The sequence below is a fragment of the Schistocerca nitens genome, chromosome 10, assembly GCF_023898315.1.
Source record: "Schistocerca nitens isolate TAMUIC-IGC-003100 chromosome 10, iqSchNite1.1, whole genome shotgun sequence".
Taxonomy (NCBI): domain Eukaryota; kingdom Metazoa; phylum Arthropoda; class Insecta; order Orthoptera; family Acrididae; genus Schistocerca; species Schistocerca nitens.
In genome coordinates this window covers 126,551,628-126,573,932 of record NC_064623.1, presented here as the reverse complement: position 1 = coordinate 126,573,932, position 22,305 = coordinate 126,551,628, and the positions used below count along the sequence as shown (strand labels likewise).

General features: G+C 39.2%; 1 long non-coding RNA gene across 1 annotated transcript; it reads right to left on the bottom strand.

Moving 5' to 3' along the window:
- Positions 1 to 9,318: 9,318 nt before the first annotated feature.
- Positions 9,319 to 22,154, bottom strand: LOC126210463 (uncharacterized). The gene is made up of 3 exons (XR_007540679.1): positions 22,119 to 22,154; positions 13,086 to 13,188; positions 9,319 to 9,427 (listed from the first exon to the last, which is right to left on the bottom strand). It is a non-coding gene; the product is annotated as an uncharacterized LOC126210463 (long non-coding RNA).
- Between the last annotated feature and the right edge of the window lie 151 nt (positions 22,155 to 22,305).

Below are 22,305 nucleotides of genomic sequence, written 5' to 3'. Positions count from 1 at the left end.
AGGGGCAAGTTGAAAAGAGGTAGAGGTCATCCAGTTCCTAGGTAGAGGGGATCCCTGTAATTGTCACACATATTTTATTTTTTCATTATTTAGCTTCTTAATTAAAATTTGTAGTTGAAAATGTCACACGAATATTGTATTACACTTGGAAAGGGTCGATTTATGCTAGATATTGTAGCAAGGGAAAGTACCACTGTAGCTGTGTGGTGCAAAGGCACCAGAGGATAAGCTGGAATGCGAGGTGTGAGGGTGCAGCAAGCTGGTGCACAAACAGTTGGATGGGAGCCGTCTTAACATGCAGTCAGAGTGAGGTTAATTGGTATGAAGAACTGAAACTGGTATGTAATGAGTCACAGGCGATGTTATGTCATGAAATCATGAGGTAGCTTGCTATTAAAATATGTCTTTGGGTTGCATTATTCATGTAGACTGCTCACTGTGTAACTGCTACTTGAATGACAGTGAACAGAGTCTTGAGGCTTCAGGCTCAGTCTTCGCTGCTTCTACCAGCTAAAAAATAGTCTAAGAATTGCAGCTACTGCTTAATGAACTCAAAGCATTGTCATCTTAAACACAGACATATTGTACCTCCGTTACAGTAGTTCATCCCATATTACATCCAACTCCGAATCAGATATTACATCTGTTTTCCCTACAGTTTCATCTATCTCAATTGCTAACCTCCTGTGAGCTAACCGGAACTCCACTTCTCTCGTGATGCCACTGGGATTGTCATGAGCTGCAAGACTCCTGGGTCCACAGTCAGTCTCCTATGTGGAACACTGACAGCACAGAATGACTGCCTAAATGGCAAATATACCACTGGGAAATTGACCCTCCACCCATTGTCTGATCTTACAGATGTGCCACATTCAGCCCTCCTCATGTCATGTGCACAAAAAAGCAGAAAATTTCCTGCCCAATATACCGACCACTTAACTACTAATAAGAACAGTTACTAGAAGTCAGTCCTTGGAAGGACAAAGAAAGTAATGTATCACTTTCTCTGAAATGATCTGTTACATGTCATATCTCCCCACTTAGATGGAGGATGTTGCGACAATTTTATCATCTTAATAACTAAAATGTTCTTATTTGTTTTTCACATGACTTTAGACTTAACCTAACAAATTCATGGAATCAATACTAGAAATAAGAATAATCTTCACAAGGATTTAAAGTCATTTAGTCTTGTACAAAAAGGTATGCATTATTCAGGAACACACATTTTCAATAACTTGCCAGCAGCCATAAAAAGCTTAACAACCAATGAAATTCAGTTTAAGAGAAGCCTAAAGGATTTATTGGTGGCCAACTCCTTCTACTCCATTGATGAATTTCTCAGTAAAACCAACTGATTTGTATATAAGTACAATATAACTTCTGCACAATTTCAGTGCAGTAATGTGTTCACTGAAAATTTGTGTGTGTGTGTGTGTGTGTGTGTGTGTGTGTGTGTGTGTGTGTGAGTGTGTAAGTACAATCTAACTTCTGCACCATTTCAGTGCAGTAATGTGTTCATTATAGTAGTTGTATTAGATGTTTATTACCTTATAAATAAATAACTTTTTTTATTTTAAATTCAGTGCATTAGTATTTGTAAAATGACTCTTTCATATAGTGTTCATTAAAAAATGACGATCATTCCACTTGGGACCTGTGGAATGGTACATTAGCTTATTTGTTTTAGTTGTGAATATTTGTCATGTATTGTTGCTTTTCTGACATGTTCCACATCCTGGAGGACCTCCTCACTACGGATCAATTGGAATGAAAGTAAATCTAATCTAATCTAACAAACAAAGATAATAATTCTTTCATTTATACTACTTACAACTTACTTCCTAAAAAACTTGCAACATACCACTGCATAGCCTGTTGAAAGTCTTTTAAAAACAGGGTAGCTATCTTTTAGAATCTCGTACCATTTTATTTCTGTTTCAGTCTTTACAAGTTACAAGGGCATTACCCACAGTCTCAACCTTTGCCAATTATTATTATCATCTCCTCTTCACCCAGTTGACTCTTCCTCTTTGGTAAAACCTCTTGTGACTATAATTTTCTTTACCTATGCTATCTTTACACTATACTTATTTTGATGTGTGTGGCTGAGCCCCTACAAGAATGCCTCATTCTCAGTACTTCGCTTCTTGTTACCAGTCCTTTAACTTAATTTACTCAATAATTCTGTAAGTATAGGGTTTTCAGTTACTAACACATTCTTATTACCCTCTCCTTCAGCAGTTACTTTTACATATGCCACACACAGTTAACATATACCCCACTACTTACAACGGCAGAGCAGATGAAAGAGAATGTTTACTTCTTGTTTGCATTTCCATAGTACATTTAAAATTATAAGCTGACTATTGTTCAACAAGGTGATCACCAAACTATTGCAGGTTTATACCCTGGCTTATACATAGTCATTTAATACGAGGGCTATTTGGAAAGTGAGGAACAATCGGTCGCGAAATGGAAACCGTGAAAATCCGACGAGGCTTTTCACAGACATTTTGGGCAGTGTCTCTAGTATGCCCATCGATCGCACCAAGATGCTCTTTTCAGTTGTGAGTGCACTGTGTTCGAGTAAAGGTGCCTAGAACAACAATGTCTCCCACCAAGTAGGAGGGCCCGCTGAGAAGCTCCGCCTTAATGAATGCTGCCCACCTAATGCAACTGCCACGCACTTCCTTCCTTGTGGCAATTCTCAGCCGCACTCTGCAGGGGCAGTGAATACCCTCCTGCAGCCTTTCCGATGGGATGTGTTCGATTGGCCACAACACAGTCTTAATTGGCTCGTCCTGAGTATCATTTCTGTTCACACGAAATGCTGGATACTAAAACATTTGAGCACAGGCTATGTGCTATAGACCAGTGTAGAGAATTATCAGAAAGCACAGGTGGCTGCCTTCTATGATGATGGCATTGGAAATTTGGTATAATGTTTCGACGAATGTCTTAAGTCGGAGCGGCGACTATAGAGAAGTACCTGGAAGGTGTAGCTAAATGTGCAAAGAAAACAGTTTTGATTTTCACTATGGTTTCCATTTTGCGACCAATCGTTCCTTACTTTCCAAACAACCCTCGTACTTTCTTTCACAATGCTTCTGTCATGTCAGAGGAGCCACATGCTGTTAGGTGCTTGCAACTTACACCTCTATGATACTTGTAAATCATTAAACTCAAGCCACTGGCATCTTTGGTCATGTTCACATTTTATCCGTCACCGTGCTGCTTCACACATGTGCAAAGCAAAGTTTCAACTCTCTTTTAATCATTGCCCTTGAAGCTTAAAACAGGAAACTGCTTTGAAATGTTGCTTTATGAAACTGATTAAAAGGATCTGTCACTAGAATGCACGGCTGACCTTACAATGTGACAATGTGTGTTGCTCCGTGTAGCATTGTCTGTCTGGAACACACTGCTCTCTTTCAATGGTGATTGCTAATAGTTGCAAGCAAGAACACATGAACGTAAAAAATATATTGTGCTTCTATAACCTTTGGAGAGTACACTGGCTTAATTCAGATGAATAAATTTTGCTTGCATACGTGCAATTGTGCATAGTAATGCTCCTACCCACACTAGAAAGACAACAAATTAGTGTTTCCTTCATTCTGCTTCCTTCTAGTTTCTCATGCTCAATCAAGTGTTGTAATGGAGTCACTCTTGTATTTTGAAAATGGGACAACGTAAAGTGATGACTTGTGAAGAATTTGTGGCCTTAAAATGTCCATCTGACAGTGAAGATGGCCTAGGTTAAAGCCATAACTGTAAACGATCTGGAACCTGCAGAAACTGATAGCGAGCCTGAGATTACCAGAGGGCACACACAATTCTAATAATTTTTTGGAGGATGACAGTAATGAACTTGTTGCTGCTATATTGGTACTACAAGATTCTGAAACACACCCAAAGATACAGAAAAATCAAATCATTTAGAAAAAACTAAGGGCTTCATTTCATAACACCCAGATATCAGAATATTTGGAAATGTGATTCACCTCTTAAGTGAGATTCCAAGGGACCGTAACTACAAGATCTATTTTGACATATTACATTCCTATAGATGCAGTTGTGTACCTAATTCAAGCTAGAGATTAGGTGCGTAGGCACGCTCAAAAGGAACAGAATACAGAGCTGTAAAATGCAAAATGGAAAGGACCAACAGAAAGAAGTATACGGGTATTCTGAGTAACACACTACTACTGTTGGCAAAGTGGACTTTTCCTCCATTTTCTATAAAGACAACAGTATTGTCTGTTTTCTGTCTACTTTCATCATTGAGCTGCCAAAATCTGAAATGAATAGGCTTGACAGAAACAAGAGGGAAATGTAAATTTATTAGACAGTAACTTTGGCAGATGTCATTTAAAGACTAGATCCAAATACTGGTTTTTAAATTTGTTTTTCTATTGGACTGAAATAACTAATAGATTTGTTAATTTTCTACAGAAGGTTACTCACGGGGGGGGGGGGGGGGGGGGGGAGAACAGCAGTCATGTCAATAAACCAGTAGTTTAGAATTGAATTGGCTCAAACACTGTCAGTTTGGTCCTGGAGCAAAAACTTGACGTAGACAAGCTAGCACAGATTCAAAAGAGATGAACTGGGTTAATGTAAGGGGTCATCATTATCTCCAAACGATATAAGGTTGGAACCTTTTAATTAAGTGAATTTATTTAGAAAATTTCCCATTTCTTAAAAAAATAAAAATAAATGGTGTTCTGAAGAAAGAGCAGAATGAAAGGTTAAACTTTTACTTCCAATGGCCTGCACGAATCTGTGATGTTCCTTTACTTTACTATCCTGGAGAACTTTTATTTTAAAGGCAAAAAATAGTATCTTAATCCTGGTAAGAAGTGTCCCAATACCTTCTGCAGAAAGGTACTTCCTAATCAATTTTTATTGTGGTAGTGTCCCTCTCATGCTTACTTTCACTCCAAGCCTGATATAGGTCATCCCTTGACTGGCTTATTTCCTCACACACTTTAATTTCTATGAAGTACAATTTACCACACAAAATAAAGTATCTTCTTACTTTCCTGATTATTTTCTTGAGGTAATTACTTATTGGCAGCAGCTACCATTCTCCTCTTCACTAGAAATCCTATGCCTGTACCTTACTCTCAGGTGCTTGTGTGAACATTAGTTAACTCACCTTCTCTTCCCCTAATTAAATGTGATGGCACAAACATCGATCTGCAATAAGTCACTCTCAAATGTAGAATATAGTTTTCACTTTTACATGTAACATATTATCGTATGTACCAGGTACTGGTGGAAAGTTTATAATCTCTACCATCAATTCTTAAAGGTCAGTTGTGTTAATAATGAGATGCTTGCATATTGATGCCACAAGTAATGTAATATCATCTTTATCGCTTAATTTTAAGAGCCTAAATGTAACTATACCATTACGCTGTGTATGACTACTAACTTTAATGGTCAATATCAAATGTAGCAACATGTGACTGTAAAAGTCATTTTTTAAAATAAATATCATATCTATATAAGTTGTCCTCTTGGCCAGTCAATGGGTTTGCGATAATGCTTGCATGCACAAAATATTTTAGATGTAAATATTTGGGAGGGAATATTTAGTTGATTACTTCCAGACTTATTTAAATGGCCATTATTCTGTTTGTTTACTTTACAAAATTTACTTTTATTTCTTCCCTGGAACTTGGATGCATTATTTGCTGCCCGGCAATTTTTGCCACGTGTTTAATTCGGGCGCTCTTTATTTTGCATATCCAAACCATTCGCAAATGTTAACAGATCGTTTATCTTTGTCCACCCCAGTACCAAAACTCTTCTCATATGATATGGTAGTCTTTGTACCAATACTTTAATGAAATGAGTCTTCTACTGGGTTAGCAAAATACAGTATTTAGATCTTGTCAAATGTCATTCTCTATACTATACCCCATGTGCTATTACAATACTTAGGATAAAATAACTCTAATATTAACTTCCCCTTGTGTAATATGTGACCTATATTTCTTTTTGAATTTCTCTTGGCAATCATCCCAGGGTTTAAATTCTTCCAAATGTACCATTTCCCACTCAGCCATGTCCCTGTCCCAGTAATGGATTGTGAAATCTATCTCCTCTGAATCCTCCAACTGATTATGTAATGTCTAGAAAATATTCTCAACAAATACGTCGAGTGTACCTCTCCATCTGTTTTAAATTTTGGAAATTGTTTAGACAAATTTGTCCCATTTCCTGATTGCAGCTCATCGATTAGCCCTCCTGTCAGTCCAATTAGTCTTTGAAATTACCCTTCGTTTTTAACTAAATCAAATGCAGGATTAGCTGTACTTACAGTTGAGTCAATGTCCTCTTGCAGCATCTGGTCAACTACATGCTGTGGGAGTGAGAGGGGTAGCAAGGATAGCAGGCAGGACATTTCTCATTTCAGGGCACAACAAGAGGTAGTTAAAACCCTGGCGGAGAATGTAATTTAGTTGCTCCAGTCCTGGGTGGTACTGAATTATGAGTGGAATGCTCCTCTGTGGCCAGACGGTGAGACTTTGGGAGGTAGTGGGAGACTGGAAAGATAAGGCACAGGAGATTTCCACTCTGCTGCAGAGTGAAAATCTCATGCTGGAAACATCCCCCAGGCTCTGGTTAAGCCATGTCTCCGCAATATCCTTTCTTTCAGGAGTGCTAGTTCTGCTAGGTTTGCAGGAGAGCTTCTGTAAAGTTTGGAAGGTAGGAGACGAGGTACTGGCAGAAGTAAAGCTGTGAGGACAGAGCGTGAGTCATGCTTGGGTAGCTCAGTTGGTAGAGCACTTGCCCGCGAAAGGCAAAGGTCCCGAGTTCGAGTCTCGGTCCGGTACACAGTTTTAATCTGCCAGGAAGTTTCACGGGAGATTTGTTTTTGTACAAGGTTGTGATGGTAATTACCTGTAAGGCTTCAGTGAGACCCTCTGTATATTTCGAGATGAACCGCTCTTCACTGCAGATGCAACGACCACGGTTGGCTAGGCTGTATGGCTGGGACTTCTTGGTATGGAATGGATGCAGCTGTTTAAGTGGAGGTATTGCTGTGGTTAGTGGAGCTGATATGGATGGAGGTACTGATGTAGCCATCTTTGAGTTGGAGGTCAGCATCTAGGAAGGTGGCTTGTTGGGCTGAGTAGGACCAGGTGAAGTAAATGGGGGAGAAGTTGTTGAGGTTCTGGAGGAATGTGGATAGGGTGTCCTCACTCTCAACCCAGATCACAAAGGTGTCACCAATGAATCTGAACCAGGTGAGGGGTTTAGGATTCTGGTGTTTATGAAGGATTCCTCCACTTCGACAGCTGTCACCCATTCCATATCAAGAAGTCCCTTCTTCAGCCTAGCCATATGTGGTCATCACATCTGCGGTGACAAACGGTCCCTCTCGAAATATATCGAGGGCCTCACTGAAGCCTTCACAGACCATAATTATCCTCCCAACCTTGTACAAAAACAAATCTCCAGTGTCTGATCTTTCCAGTCTCTCACCACCTAACAAAGACCTACTGTCCGCCCACAGAGGAACATTCCCCTTGTAACTCAGTACCACCCAGGACTGGAGCAACTTAATTACATTCTCCGCCAGGGTTTCGACTACCTCTCGTCGTGCGCTGAAATGAGAAATGTCCAGCCCACTACCCTTTCCAGCCCTCCCACAGTGGTATTCTGCCGTCCACCGAACCTACACGATACACTCGACCACCCCTACACAACTCCTGCTCCCAACCCCTTACCTTATGGCTCATACCCCTGTAATAGACCTAGAGGCAAGTCCCATACATCCCCCCACCACCACCTACTCCAGTCCAGTCACAAACATCACCTATCCCATCAAAGGCAGGGCTACCTGTGAAACCAGTCATGATCTACAAGGTAAGCTGCAACTATTGTGCTGCATTCTATGTGGGCATGACAACCAACAAGCTGCCTGTCCGCATGAATGGCCACTGACAAACTTAGGCCGAGAAACGAGTGAACCACCCTGTTGCGGAGCATGCTGCCAAACATGACATCCTTCATTTCACTGACTGCTTCACTGCCTGTGCCATATGGATCCTTCTCATAAACACCAGCTTTTCTGAAATTGCAGGTGGGAACTTTCCTTGCAATACAGCCTACGTTCCTGTAACCCTCCTGGCCTCAATCTTTGTTAGTGTCCTCAGCCATCCAAGCCCTTCTGTTTCCATTTCAACACTTCACAGCCTTCATTCCCCCATCACATCCCCTGCCCTCTGTCCAACCTGCAGCACTTCACTGTCTGCCACCTCTACCCTACTATCTATGCCTCCCCCTCCCCGCCCCAGCCACCTACTTACCACCACCCATTTGCCACTCCCATCATGCACTGGCGCTGCTGCTCACAGTGTGTGTGTGTGTGTGTGTGTGTGTGTGTGTGTGTGGGGGGGGGGGGATGGTGTTCGTTTTTGACAGTCTTTTTGTTGTGCCTATCTGCAACTCAGCATCTCCACTATATTGTGAGTAGCAAATTTCCTTTCCATAATATTGTTACATTCCATCCTGGATTAGAGGGAGTTGTGTTGATATCTGTTTATTTCAACCTCTATCAAATGAAGTCCAATAACTTACCCATAATTTAGTTCATGCTTCCACAGTTGAGATTATTGTAATCATAATGAAACTGAAAGGTACATTTTTAAGTAAACGTGATTAGTATTACCACCATGTCCCTTGTGAATGGACATTATTGTAGAAGTATACCAACTGGAGAAGTATTACAAGCACTCTGAATGACCTGTTGACCTTCCCTGACTGCTTTCCTTGATGGAGGAGGAACATTCAGTTTTAAGAGCTAGAATTACTCTAAGTGTTTCTGTTAGCTGTCTCCTTGTAATTTAACAGTTTTCTAAGTTGACTTTTTCTAAATCTTTGGATCACAAACACCAGTGAAGTTACCTCAATTTAATTTCTTCTCTCAGTGACACTTAGATGATACACATTATATATCAGAATGAATACAAGGGTTTGTGTGAATCGAGTATCTCCTAAGATGTAGTTTGCTTTCATACAAAATGACTGACAAAAGTGGAGTGTGTTCCAGTTCAATGGTCAAAATTAATCTTTTGGAAGCACACATTTGGAGTTAGTGCCAAACATATAAACTCTGATTTATTGCTATCAATAAATTACAGCCATGTATTGAACATGTCTATAAATAATTCTGTTTAAATTTTTTTCAAAGCTCTTTACATTCTATCCTTTTTTACTTTATCACTTTGGTGTATCTTTCATTGCTTTTCCCTGGGTAAAGGGTATATCGAACTTATTGCATTATAAAACAAACACTGGAAGACCAAAAATAATTTATTAATAGTTAAAATGTGTTCTTTTTTAAAAAAGCATAACGAAAGGTGTGACAGATGAGAAAGATGATTGACGATCCACCTATGAACCCCTGGAACAAAAAGAAAGGAGAATGTTAGCAAAAGTTAAAATAACAGGAAATTTCTCTTACAGGTGATTGTCAAAATAATGGGTACATTATAGTGAAAACATTTCACACTGTCTTCAGCTGTCTTTAGTGTATTTTACAGATTTAATATACAAAAAAACTCTTACAACTGTTTACTTGTATCAGGAGGAAATTTGTATCACATGCACTTAGCAATTCACATGGATGAAATCTGTGTCCAATTCTCTGCTTGGATCTGAGCAACGTTTGAGTTGGGTGAGAAGACAACAACCACCAAATAGTGCACGCACAGGCAAGAAATGTGAACTATGGTATTACCATTTTAGAATACAGATTATTTGTCAGAGTGCTTTACAAGTACGGAAGGATAAACCAGACAACTATTGATAAGAGATGGGCAGAGTTCCAAACCAAAGCTAAATTATCACCCTCAGAAGTACTGGCATATTCCAGTTCTGTAAGTGTTTATTGTGTGAAGGTTCAAACTCTAATCACAATGGCTAGTGTATTTTACTAATGGTGGTGGTGTCACTGTCTTCAATCCAAATAAAGATTATATGCAGCTATCTATGCCGTTAAATCCCTTGCAAGCCTCTTCGTCTCCAAATAACTAGTGTAACCCACATCCGTTTCAACATGCTTACTTAATTCATCATTTGGCCTCACTACAATTTTTAACCCCCACCTCATACTTCCAAGCATTACCAAGCAAACAATTCCTCAATACCTCAGGATGTGTCCTATCAACCTGTCCCTTCTTTTAGTCAAGTTGTGTCACATATTTCTTTTTTCCTCAATTCGATTCAGTATCTCCTCATTACTTATTTGATGCACTCACATAATCTTCGGCATTCTTCTGTTGCACCACATTTCAAAAGCTTCTATTGTCTTTTGTCTGAACTGCTTACCATTCATTTTCCCCTTCCATACAAGGCTGCACTCCACACAAATCTCCAGAAATTCCTCTTTTACCAAAATGCTTTCTTACTATTGCTAGTCTGCATTTTATATCCTGCTCTTTGGCCATCACAAGCTATTCTGCTGTCCAAATAGCAAAACTCTACTACTTTCAGTTTCTCATTTCCTAATCTATTTCCCTCAGTATCACCTGATTTAGTTTGACTTCATTCCAATATCCTAGTTTTATTTTTGTTGATGTTCTTGTTATAGCCTCAATTCAAGACATTCAATCCATTCAACTGCTCTGCAAGTCCTTGCTGCATGAGAATTACAATATTGTCAGTAAATCTCAGTTTTTATTTCTTCTTCTGAATTTTAATTCTCTCTCTAAATTTGTCCTTTGTTTCCTTTACTGCTTGCTCAATATGCAAGTTGAATAAACACTGGGGATAGGCTATAATCCTATCTTACTCCCTCCTCAGTCAGAGCTTTCCTTTCACATCCCTAGACTCTTTATAATTGCAATCTAGTTTCTGTAAAAAATGTAAGTAACCTTTTGCTCCCTGCTATCTACAGCATTTCAAAGAGTGTGTTCCTGTTAACATTGTCAAAACCTTTCTGTAAATCTACAAATGCTATAAATGTTGGTTTGACTTTCTTTAACCTATCTCTTAAGACAAGACATAATGTCATTATTGCATCACGTGTTCCTGCATTTCTCTGAAACTCACATTTATATTCCTGGGCATCAGCTATCAGTTTTCCCATTCTTCTGTAAGTAAAGGGTGACACACACGGGAGACGGACTGTTTTTAATGAAATAATACACAGCTAACTTTAAAATTAATACATGTATATTTACACAAAATCAAAGCTCATTATTTGCCATTTTAGTTAAAGTTATTTGTGAAAAATAATGTCGTCAAGGTGATGTCCATCATTTCGAATGCAGGACTCAAGTCTCTTATCAAAATCCTCCATCACATGGACTAATATCTCTGTAGGGATGGCAGCAATTTCTTGAATTATTGCATTCTTCAACTTGTCCAAATTTCGTGGTTTGTGAGTATAGAGACAGTTCTTAACGTAACCCCCCCCCCCCCCCCCCCACACACACACAGAAAAAAGTCACATACTGACAAGTCGGGAGACCAAGGAACATTGCCAAAATGTGAGATAATCCGGCCAGGAAACATGCGTCTAAGAACTGTCATTGAAGTGTTTGCGATGTGCGATGTTGCCCCATCCCGCTGGAACCAAACGTGTTTTAAAGGGATTTGTCGTCTTCTTAGTTCTGGTTTCAAGAATGTTTCAAGCATACGAATGTAATGAACTGAATTTACAGTAACTGTGGCCCCGTTCTCTTAAAAAAAAAAAAATAAGGTCCAATAATGCCAACAGAGCCAAGAGCACACCAGATTGTTACTTTTTCTGAGTGTAGAGGACACTGGTGGATAAGGTGTGGATGCTCTGGAGCCCAGTAAAGTAGGTCTTGCTTATTCACAGTCCTGTTTAAACGAAAATGAGCTTCATTGCTCGTCAATAAAATTTCATTTTCATTCGATCCCAAAATCACTTGCATTCTGTAAGCAAAGTCTTCTCGTACAGCAAAATCAGTTTCCTTAAGTTGTTGGACAATGAGCCATTTTGTAGGGATGGAATTTTAATTCTTTATGCAAAATTCGTCCAACCGATTCACGATTGATTCATAACTGACAAGCATGACGTCTAGCTGACCGTCCTGGGCTGACTGCTGCTTGCCTTACCCTTTCAACATTTTCTGGTGTTGTTACTCTGCGTCTCGAGCCAGTATGCTTCTTATCCAGTATGTTTCCAGTTGATCTGAAGTTTTCCACCCATCTGAGGATTGTGTAACGGCTCGGAACAGCTCCATGTCGACCGACATTAAACCGCGCATGAACAATCGCTGCGTAGCAATAATAGACTCACCACTTTTCACAAAACCGTCATAGACAAACACTCGACATTGCAAGTCCCACTGCTCCATAGTGACTGAGTAATGAAATGGCGTCTCGTGTGGATCATAACTATCCCCACCACGACCACCTCCCACCACGGTGCCCTCAGTACTATGCAGTTCAAAACCGTCCATCTCCTGTGTGTCACCCTGTAATCCACATCAGTATTTTGCAAGCATTAATTGTAATATTCACACCTGCAGGGATCTACCTGATTTGGAATCATTATTTTGTTCTTGAAGTCTGGGGGTATTTCGTCTGTCTCATATGTTGCACAAGAGGTGAAATAGCTTTGTCATGGCTGTTTCTTCCACATTCTCTTTCACTAATAAAGGGCACATATTCTTTCTGCTCGCTGACATCTAACCACCTGCATAAGTATTTAATAAACAACCTACCCATTGCAGACCAGCTTCCTCCACACAAAGATTAATGCCACCACTCAGTAAAGAAATTTTCAGGAACCAAGGGGTTGATGTTATTTCGAATTTATTTAATATTTCCGCCAGTACTGCATAATACAAATGCAGAGAAGTGATGTAAATTATTTTCTCCAACTGACTATTGTGTCTCATTCCATTTAGTTCTCAGCTTTCATATTCTATTACCTACTACAGACTATATTAACTTAATGTTTGTTTACAGACCGGTGACACTAGACCTTAGAAGATGGTATCACGGAGTGTGGGAAGGATCAATGTAAAGCAATCAGACCAAATTTACTTCGGCTTATATCGTGATACAAAAAGTTGTTAACTTACACAATGATGTTATTGATGGGTATGTGGATAAGCTTCACAAAGAATCCAATGAATCCCATTATGCAGAAACCAATTGCTGTGGCAACTGCAATCTTCTGGAACTCTGAAATTAATCCAGAAATGTGCAATCAGATGACACTTCAAGCTAATTCAAATACTAAATTACAAACCACCCTTAAAACAAGAATAAAGTAGAACTGAAAAAAATGTGAAGACAAATTTGCAAATCACACCTTACAGACAATGTTTCATGTTGATGTGCAATGAGACCTAATTTCAATAAGTATTTTGTTGGGCACACATCATGAATGGTACACAATTCTTTTTGTAAGGTCTGTTTTTGAATATATAGTTTTAAAAATGTTTGCCTTTAAAATTCATACAGTTCTGAATGCATTCAAACCGATTCTAGAAACATTTAATTCTGCTCAAAAATCTGGTTTTGGAATGGTATAACTGCTTCTCGAACTGATGGAAATCTTTGTGCATCTTTTGTTTGAAGTGACAAAACAGAAAGAAGTCGTCCAATGATAAAACAGGTTAATATCACCAATGAGAGTGATTACATTATTTTCTATGTAAAATGATCAATTGCTTGAGATGCCGTGTAATGGATGGCATTGTAAAGATGAAGAATGATGTGACATTTTCAGTCATTTATTCTGATTTTATCAATGACTTGTAGCAAAAAATTACTGTACCATTCAGCATTAACTGTTTTTTTCATCATCGAAATCACTGCGGGCAAATAGTGACCCATTTTTGTGTAACAATTTTATACCTTTTCTGAAATGCAAAATCATTTAAAAACATATGGTCCTCTACTGGGCTCTACTTCCACAAAGTGGCTCATGAACCAAAAACTACTGGTCACCCCTGATTTAAAACAATGATCATGAGATGTCCACTGTAACCAAAAAAATGAGTAATCATTTTTTCTGAAAGTGCTCCACTAACAAATAACCTTTGTTGGTTTCAGGTATATTTTGAACACCCAAACCACTGAATGCTGCTTAGTTTCAGGTTCACATAAAATGCTTTTTTCCAAAATGAAAATAAGTCGTCATTAGCACAAAAATTTTTTAATTTTACTTTTGTGGTTTCAGCAGATTAATCTTATCTTCAGAAGTTTGATATGGGCTTAAGTCACCGTTTCACTGGCTGTTGAGCACCTGACCTAACGTGTAACTGTCTTTTTACATGCTTATGTTAAACACCTTACACGGTTTTAAAAGGGTCTATGGATGCAAGCACTCCTATCTCATATATAAGTGTGATCAATTTGCTTAAGTTATCAATCTGTTGGTTGCTGTTCATTGCATATAAAGGATATGCAATGCAGTCAAATGGAAATGAGACAGTGTGGAAAGTAAGTAAGTAAACTGTAAATTATTTCAAAAGTAATCACCATAACTTTCAATACATTTATCCCACTGTGAGACAAGATAGTCAATGTTTTTGTGGAAAAATATTTGCAGTTGGCTATGGAACCATGATTGTTCCCTGGTGTGCACCTCGTTGTCTGAAGCAAACGGGCAGTCACAAATTTCTTTCTCAGGGCTCCAAAAAATATGAAAATTGTGTGGAGAGATTAGTATTGTATGGGATATGTGCAAGGGCTTCCAGAGAAAATTGTGAGGCATAGTCAAAACAGCCTTGGCAACATGTGGACGGGCATTATCCTGCCACACAGAATAATGCTGTTCATAAACATTCCTGGGCATTTGGACTCGATGGTGCTGCAGAAGTTTTGCTAGGAAGCCTTTACACATCCTCCACACACTCCCGATCTCTCACTGCGATTTCCATATTTCTGGAATGCTGGATAAAGACTTTTTTGCTGTCAATTTGCTTCAGACAAACAGGTGCACACCTGGCAATCACAAACATTTTTCCATAAAGGCACTAACCATCTTCTCTCACAGTGGGATAAAGATCACTTTTGAAATAATAATTACTTTGTTTTCCGTATGCCTTATTTTCATTTGACTGCATCTTGCAGTTTTTGCAATGCACCACAGTTTACTATTCTTTAACAAAGGTATACGATTTTTCTAATTTTCACCTAATGTAGATTCATGTCTAACAAACTTTTTTACTTTAATGATTCTCAACTATTAACTCATTTGTTTTTAACAATCTTTTACATATTTTTTACTTATTTTCTGTAGGATACCTATAATCTGACCCTTATTTTATGTTGGCTTACCTATGATTCAAGACTGTATCAAACTTCTGAAGATAACAGATTAACCTGTTGAAAATGGTAGACTGAAATTAATAATTTTTATGCAACTGAACTAATTTTTATTTTGGTGAATAATACACATCACAGCTGCTGAACAAATCAAAAATATATAGAACTGTTTATCTCCTGTTACAATGATTCGTAAGAATTTTTCATTTCCACAACTGAAATGTTTGAGTTTCAGTCAATTTGTGCAGAATCAATTAGGAATGTATCTTTTTCATTCATTCAAAATCAACAGTAACGTCCTCTTCAATACCAATGGGGCTCCATCCATCCCACATCAAGTTGCTGATTCTGAGTGTTACAAAGGGCATCACTGTTTCCTTTTTGGAACAATGAGTAATTTTGGTTAAATTTCACAAAATTCATTGCTGACAGAAGCAAAAAGAAATTCTGGAAACCAACGGTCAGCTATCTTTTCTGGAGATCACTGATTACCAAAAGTTGAACAAAGCAATATGAGACACTTGTTTGCATGGGCCTTTACAAAGAATATAAAAATGTCAACCAACAATGTTACATGGAATTTCCAGTTTTTCACAGCACTTGTTTCTTGAAGTGCCCACTGTACACAAACTATTGGACCAATGTCTGAGCTGTCATTGTTTTAACGGTCCCCTCCCTCCAAATCAACCAACCAATCAATCATTGTTTTAACAACAAATTTCGAAATGATGATAACGTCATATCTCAATAGCACCATCCAGTCATTTGTAAAATCTTAAACGGCTATGCTGTTATGTAATGAACATAACTTACTGTTATGTAATGAACATAACTTACTGTTATGTAATGAACATAACTTAGGCTATCTGAACAAGAGAAAAAAATCTTTTCAAAATAATTTGTAGTTGGTTGTGGTTTCACCAGTCAAGGAGTTCGACATCTATCGCAAATAAAAATGGTACCCCTGACACTGTCAAACTAGATTATGAATTGCAGTGCTATAATATTATTCTCGAAATTTGCTCAACTGCATTCTTCCTGTTGACCCAGGAGATTTAAATCCGCAAGAGGTTCTTGAACAAAGAACTTTCCAAACCTCTGAAGAAGCATCCTATGCTACACAAAATGCCCAGTGGTGAGAATGTGAGATGGATAATTTGGAGGAGGCAGAATTGCATCAGCATGGCCATTGCGCCAGTGAAGGGAAACTGGATCATGTTGAGCCTTAGAAATAAACATGGCAACAGACGAGATTGAGGCAAATGTCAGAATATGGAACTTCTGATCTGTCCCAACTATTCCAGTAACTAGGCATTCAATCAATTATGGCCGTGGAGCAAGGAAACATTGGATGTACCCCAATTTTAAGGTGAAAAACTTTGCTCTCCGGACACAAAAAGTGCAGCATTAGCCAACTTCAAGAAATGATTCAGTAGGATCAAATTTGTGTCTAATGAAGAGCTCATCAATTTTACACAACCTAAGAATTGTATTGTAGAAAGTGACCACAGTGTGTGGTTGCCACGGTTGTACTGGCCTTGGAAACCAGAGACTGGTCACGTGTGTGTCAATTGCGTTTTCATGTCTGCATGCACTGTTTGATTCTTTTTGGCTGAAAGTTTACTCGTTTGATAGTCTTTTTGTTGTGCTTATCTGCGACTACACATCTCTGCTTTATGTTGAGTAGCAATCTATCCTTTTCATAATATTGTCATTATCCCATCCTGGATTTTCCATTGTTTGATTCAACAAAGCTTATGTTGTTTTTGCGACCTGTTGTTGTTGTTGTTGTGGTCTTCAGTCCTGAGACTGGTTTGATGCAGCTCTCCATGCTACTCTATCCTGTGCAATCTTCTTCATCTCCCAGTACCTACTGCAGCCTACATCCTTCTGAATCTGCTTAGTGTATTCATCTCTTGGTCTACCTCTACGATTTTTACCCTCCACACTGCCCTCCAATGCTAAATTTGTGATCCCTTGATGCCTCAAAACATGTCCTACCAACCGATCCCTTCTTCTAGTCAAGTTGTGCCACAAACTTCTCTTCTCCCCAATCCTATTCAATACCTCCTCATTAGTTACGTGATCTACCCACCTTATCTTCAGCATTCTTCTGTAGCACCACATTTCGAAAGCTTCTATTCTCTTCTTGTCCAAACTAGTTATCGTCCATGTTTCACTTCCATACATGGCTACACTCCATACAAATACTTTCAGAAACGACTTCCTGACACTTAAATCTATACCCGATGTTAACAAATTTCTCTTCTTCAGAAACGATTTCCTTGCCATTGCCAGTCTACATTTTATATCCTCTCCACTTCGACCATCATCAGTTATTTTACTCCCTAAATAGCAAAACTCCTTTACTACTTTAAGTGTCTCATTTCCTAATCTAATTCCCTCAGCATCACATTGCTTTTTTCGACTGAAAATATATCACAGTTGCTGGACTGGGGACACAGAGTGGGAGCATTTATAAAGTACATACAGAACATAGTATTTAGCTTTTCTGCTTCCTATTTGAACTGCAGATGGTATGAGGGAAGAATTTCTACCAGTAAAGTGCCCTGGGAGCCTTTCCTGATGCGTACTGTCCTCCAAATGCCAACTTGCACTAAACAAAAGGAACACATTCTTTCTGATGCGACTTAGTGCTTCTGCGGTAATGCGAGATGGCACAGGAAATCTACCTGTGAAAAGCATGGGAAGCTAACTATAAGAAGTGGATGCAGCTAAAATAAAGAACAGGGCATATGTAAATATGTTCAAGAGAAGTTCTTGACTTCTTAAGTAATAGAGCCCAATACATTGTCCTCGATGGTGAGTGTTCATCGGAGGTGAGGGTATCATCTGGATTGCACCAGGGAAGTGTGGTAAGTCCGCTGTTGTTTTCTATCTACATAAATGATCTTTTGGATACGGTGGATAGCAATGTGCGGCTGTTTGCTTATGATGCTGTGGTGTACGGGAAAGTGTCGTCGTTGAGTGACTGTAGGACGATACAAGATAACTTGGACAGGATTTGTGATTGGTGTAAAGAATGGCAGCTAACTCTAAATATAGATAAATGTAAATTAATGCAGACGAATAGAAAAAAGTGTTGTGGATTGGCAGGAGCCAACCCACGGGGTTTGGAGGCAGCCGAAAGGCACGCGTTTAAGCTCACGCAGACTGGCGTGAGGTCTGGAACAGGACAAGGTATTTAGACTTCAGAAAAAAGGTGGTACTTTGTGGAATACTTAACTTTAATCCATTAATGTTGAACGTAGCTCTTGTCTGTACATTATTTACAATATCAATAGCAACTGATAATGGCGCCTTGCTAGGTCGTAGCAAATGACGTAGCTGAAGGCTATGCTAACTATCGTCTCGGCAAATGAGAACGTATTTTGTCAGTGAACCATCGCTAGCAAAGTCAGTTGTACAACTGGGGCGAGTGCTAGGAAGTATCTATAGACCTGCCTTGTGGCGGCGCTCGGTCTGCAATCACTGATAGTGGCGACACGCGGGTCCGACGTATACTAATGGACCGCGGCCGATTTAAAGGCTACCACCAAGCAAGTGTGGTGTCTGGCGGTAACACCACAAAAAGAATCCTGTAATGTTTGAATACTCCATTAGTAGTGTAGCACTTGACACAGTCCCGTCGATTAAATGTTTGGGCGTAACATTGCAGAGCGATATGAAGTGGGACAAGCATGTAATGGCAGTTGTGGGGAAGGCAGATAGTCGTCTGGTTCATTGGTAGAACCTTGGGAAGATGTGGTTCATCTGTAAAGCAAACCGCTTATAAAACACTAATACGACCTATTCTTGAGTACTGCTTGAGCATTTTGGATCCCTATCAGGTCGGATTGAGGGAGGACATAGAAGCAATTCAGAGGCGGGCTGCTAGATTTGTTACTGGTAGGTTTGATCATCACGCGAGTGTTACGGAAATGCTTCAGGAACTCGGGTGGAAGTCTCTAGAGGAAAGGAGGCGTTATTTTTGTGAATCGCTACTGAGGAAATTTAGAGAACCTGCATTTGAGGCTGACTATAGTACAATTTTACTGTCGCCAACTTACATTTCGCAGAAAGACCACAAAGATAAGATAGATTAGGGCTCGTACAGAGGCCAGAACTGCTCACCGGTACCACATGCCCATTTCGAGGAATTGCTGCCTCTCCCTCCCAGCTGTCAGTCACCCTTCCCCTACCCCACCCTCCCACCTCCTTTCACCCCTCACCCACTCCACCTGACAATCCCCTCATCATAGACACACTGTAGGATGAGATGGGACGGTGTGGCGCAGAGAGAGAGAGAGAGAGAGAGAGAGAGAGAGAGAGAGAGAGAGAGAGAGAGAGGAGAGAGAGTGAGTCTGCATAGTACAGCTCTGAAAAGGTCAGAGTAAGAGCTGGTCAGATTGCTTAGTTCTTGACTATAAGCTGGAAATGTGATGGGTTCGGTAGGAAATGGAAGATTTGTTTTAACTATCCCATGAGACGCAAGAAAAAAGGTGATGTGTCTTTAGCACAGAAACTAAAAACTGGCCTGGAGATTGCATTTAGGAAACTTATCTGTAGCATAATCTGAAGACTAGGTTAGGTGGGTAACATGACCATTTGATTATGAGCTTGCAAACTTTGACTACACTTACCAAATATGAAGGAATTACATTTTCCTGGAGACATATGAGTCTCAATTTTACCTTCGATAAAGATAGAAGCTGAAGCAATGAATTAAAATTTGTGCCACAGTAAGGACTTGAACCTGGGTCTCCTGCTTACCAGGTAGATTTCTAACCACTGCAGCACCGCCACACTGTGGCTACAGCAGCTGCATGGGCTACCCTAGTCAAACACCCTCCCTGGCACAAAACTTCACACCTTTAGCCCACTTTCCCCTTCTTATATTGTCAGTATAGCCAAGTCTCTCTAACATTGGAATAGCACCTCAGCTTTGCAATGGACTAGTTGCAGCTGCAGCTGTGGTAGCCACAATGCTGCACCACTGTACTGGTTACCACATCTGGTTGGTAAGCAGGCAACCCAGGCTCACTCCCAGTCATCTCACAAATTCACTGCTTCAGCTTCTGTACTTGCCCTGCTGCGGATGGCTGAGCACCATGTTCACAAATACTTTGCACACTGTGAAGTTGAAGTCATGTTTAGACATGGGATGTTAGCTTAAAATACTGTCATCTTATTTTACACTTCGTTCCTGTCATTTTCGAGCATTCTGGCAACCCCACAGTTTTTGATATTTTACGATGTGGAAGTTTAACTCTCAGAGTGGTACAAAATATATCCTCCTCCTGCGTCGCGACTCCACGATTAAATTAAGTAAACAATTACAAAGCAACCTTAGTTTCAATATCTGGAATACTGAAGCAACTAAAGGGTGCAGGAGAATGGTTTACAGCTACAGACAGTGAGTCCTATTCCCACTTTATTTTAGTGTGGGAGTGAGAGACAGAAACTATATTAAAAACTCACTACAAATTAAATAACGTATGCGCAATTATCACACCCTGAGACTTGCTTTCTGTGTCTACGAAATGTGGGAGAAAGTATTGGGAGAAGAGGTTACTTACAATTTGGGCTACAGTGGGGGTTTGCAATATCACAAGGCAGTATACTACCTAACACCCATCACACCAATAGTGTTCCATACCTCCCAATGATACACTATGAAAATTTAGTGTTAGTACGTGTATGGTACAAACTATTTAGGCCAAGTAATTTTTCACAGTTCAAGAGGAATGTTCTATACGGATCATCGGCTTTGGCCAGTGACAATATTTAAAGGCTGTTGTCACGTCACTTTTTCGTGCATATATTCACAGTTTTGTTTTTCATTAGGGAAGCGAGCAAATATAAAGCAAAAATTGGATGTGGTGATGAAGCTAAAGTTGATTGTGGCGATATACTGAACCGTCTCAGCCTGAGGAATAGGTTAGGTTGAGTGGTAATAGTTTGGTTGTGAATTGCCAAAGACAACGAGAGCAATACAAAAAAAGCTGGTTGTGCTGAACGACTGTTTTGTAGCTTAACCCATTTGAAAAAAAAAAATCACCAATAATAACATGTTATAGTCGCCGTATTGTTTACGGAATTTGTCGCGTGTATCTTGCGTCACATGCAAAAGCTGACAACATGTATCAAACATTCCTCTATATCTTATTGGCAAACTTATAAATCTTGCAATATAGTGTGGGCCCTGTAATAGATACTATGTAATTAATGCCGTGTAGTGTGTTTACTGTTTATTCATTTCTTTATTTGACTCGAAACTAGAAAAAAAAAACCTCTTGAACTTTATATCCAATAGAGGATGTAACAGATTATTTTATTTTAAATTACTAAAAGCTTGTGTCTTAAATAAAACTGCTAGCGCTCTGACACATACACAAAACGAGAGAAAATACTTATCTGTGTAATTACTGGTTCTGCATAATTTCCGAATCTCACACTACTTAGTAACTTATGTATAAACTTCGTATGAGCACGTCCGAAGGTATTAAAAAAAGTAAACAGAGCTATCACTACAGTGTTTTTGACTATCACGTTAATAATAGTGCATATTTCAGTTGTATAACAACTCGAATAAATGAACCGAATGATGGTTTACTAATTACTGCAGACAGTAAAATTTAAAGTTTTAATTCACCCTCTAACGTGGAGGTTGGTAACAATCGGCATATGCTTCCTTCAAATGCACGTTTATTATCTTATTTTTCAATATTAGATGCAACAGCTCCTGGTTTGAAAATCCATATCACTAATTCTTAATAACGTCTATACAACAATCTAAATTTAATACATATTAACTGTTCCAAGATATAACATACCTTTTCTGTCTGGTTTCGTACACCTTTTCACCAGACGGATTGAATCTTTCGCAAATTGGCGTCCTGGTTCAATAAACTTCGTTACTTGATCCATTTTCTTTAATAATGTAGATCCTGCTAACAAATATTTCTATTTAGTGACTATACAATGTACCACGAATGCGCACGAAAAGTAGAACGCAGAAGC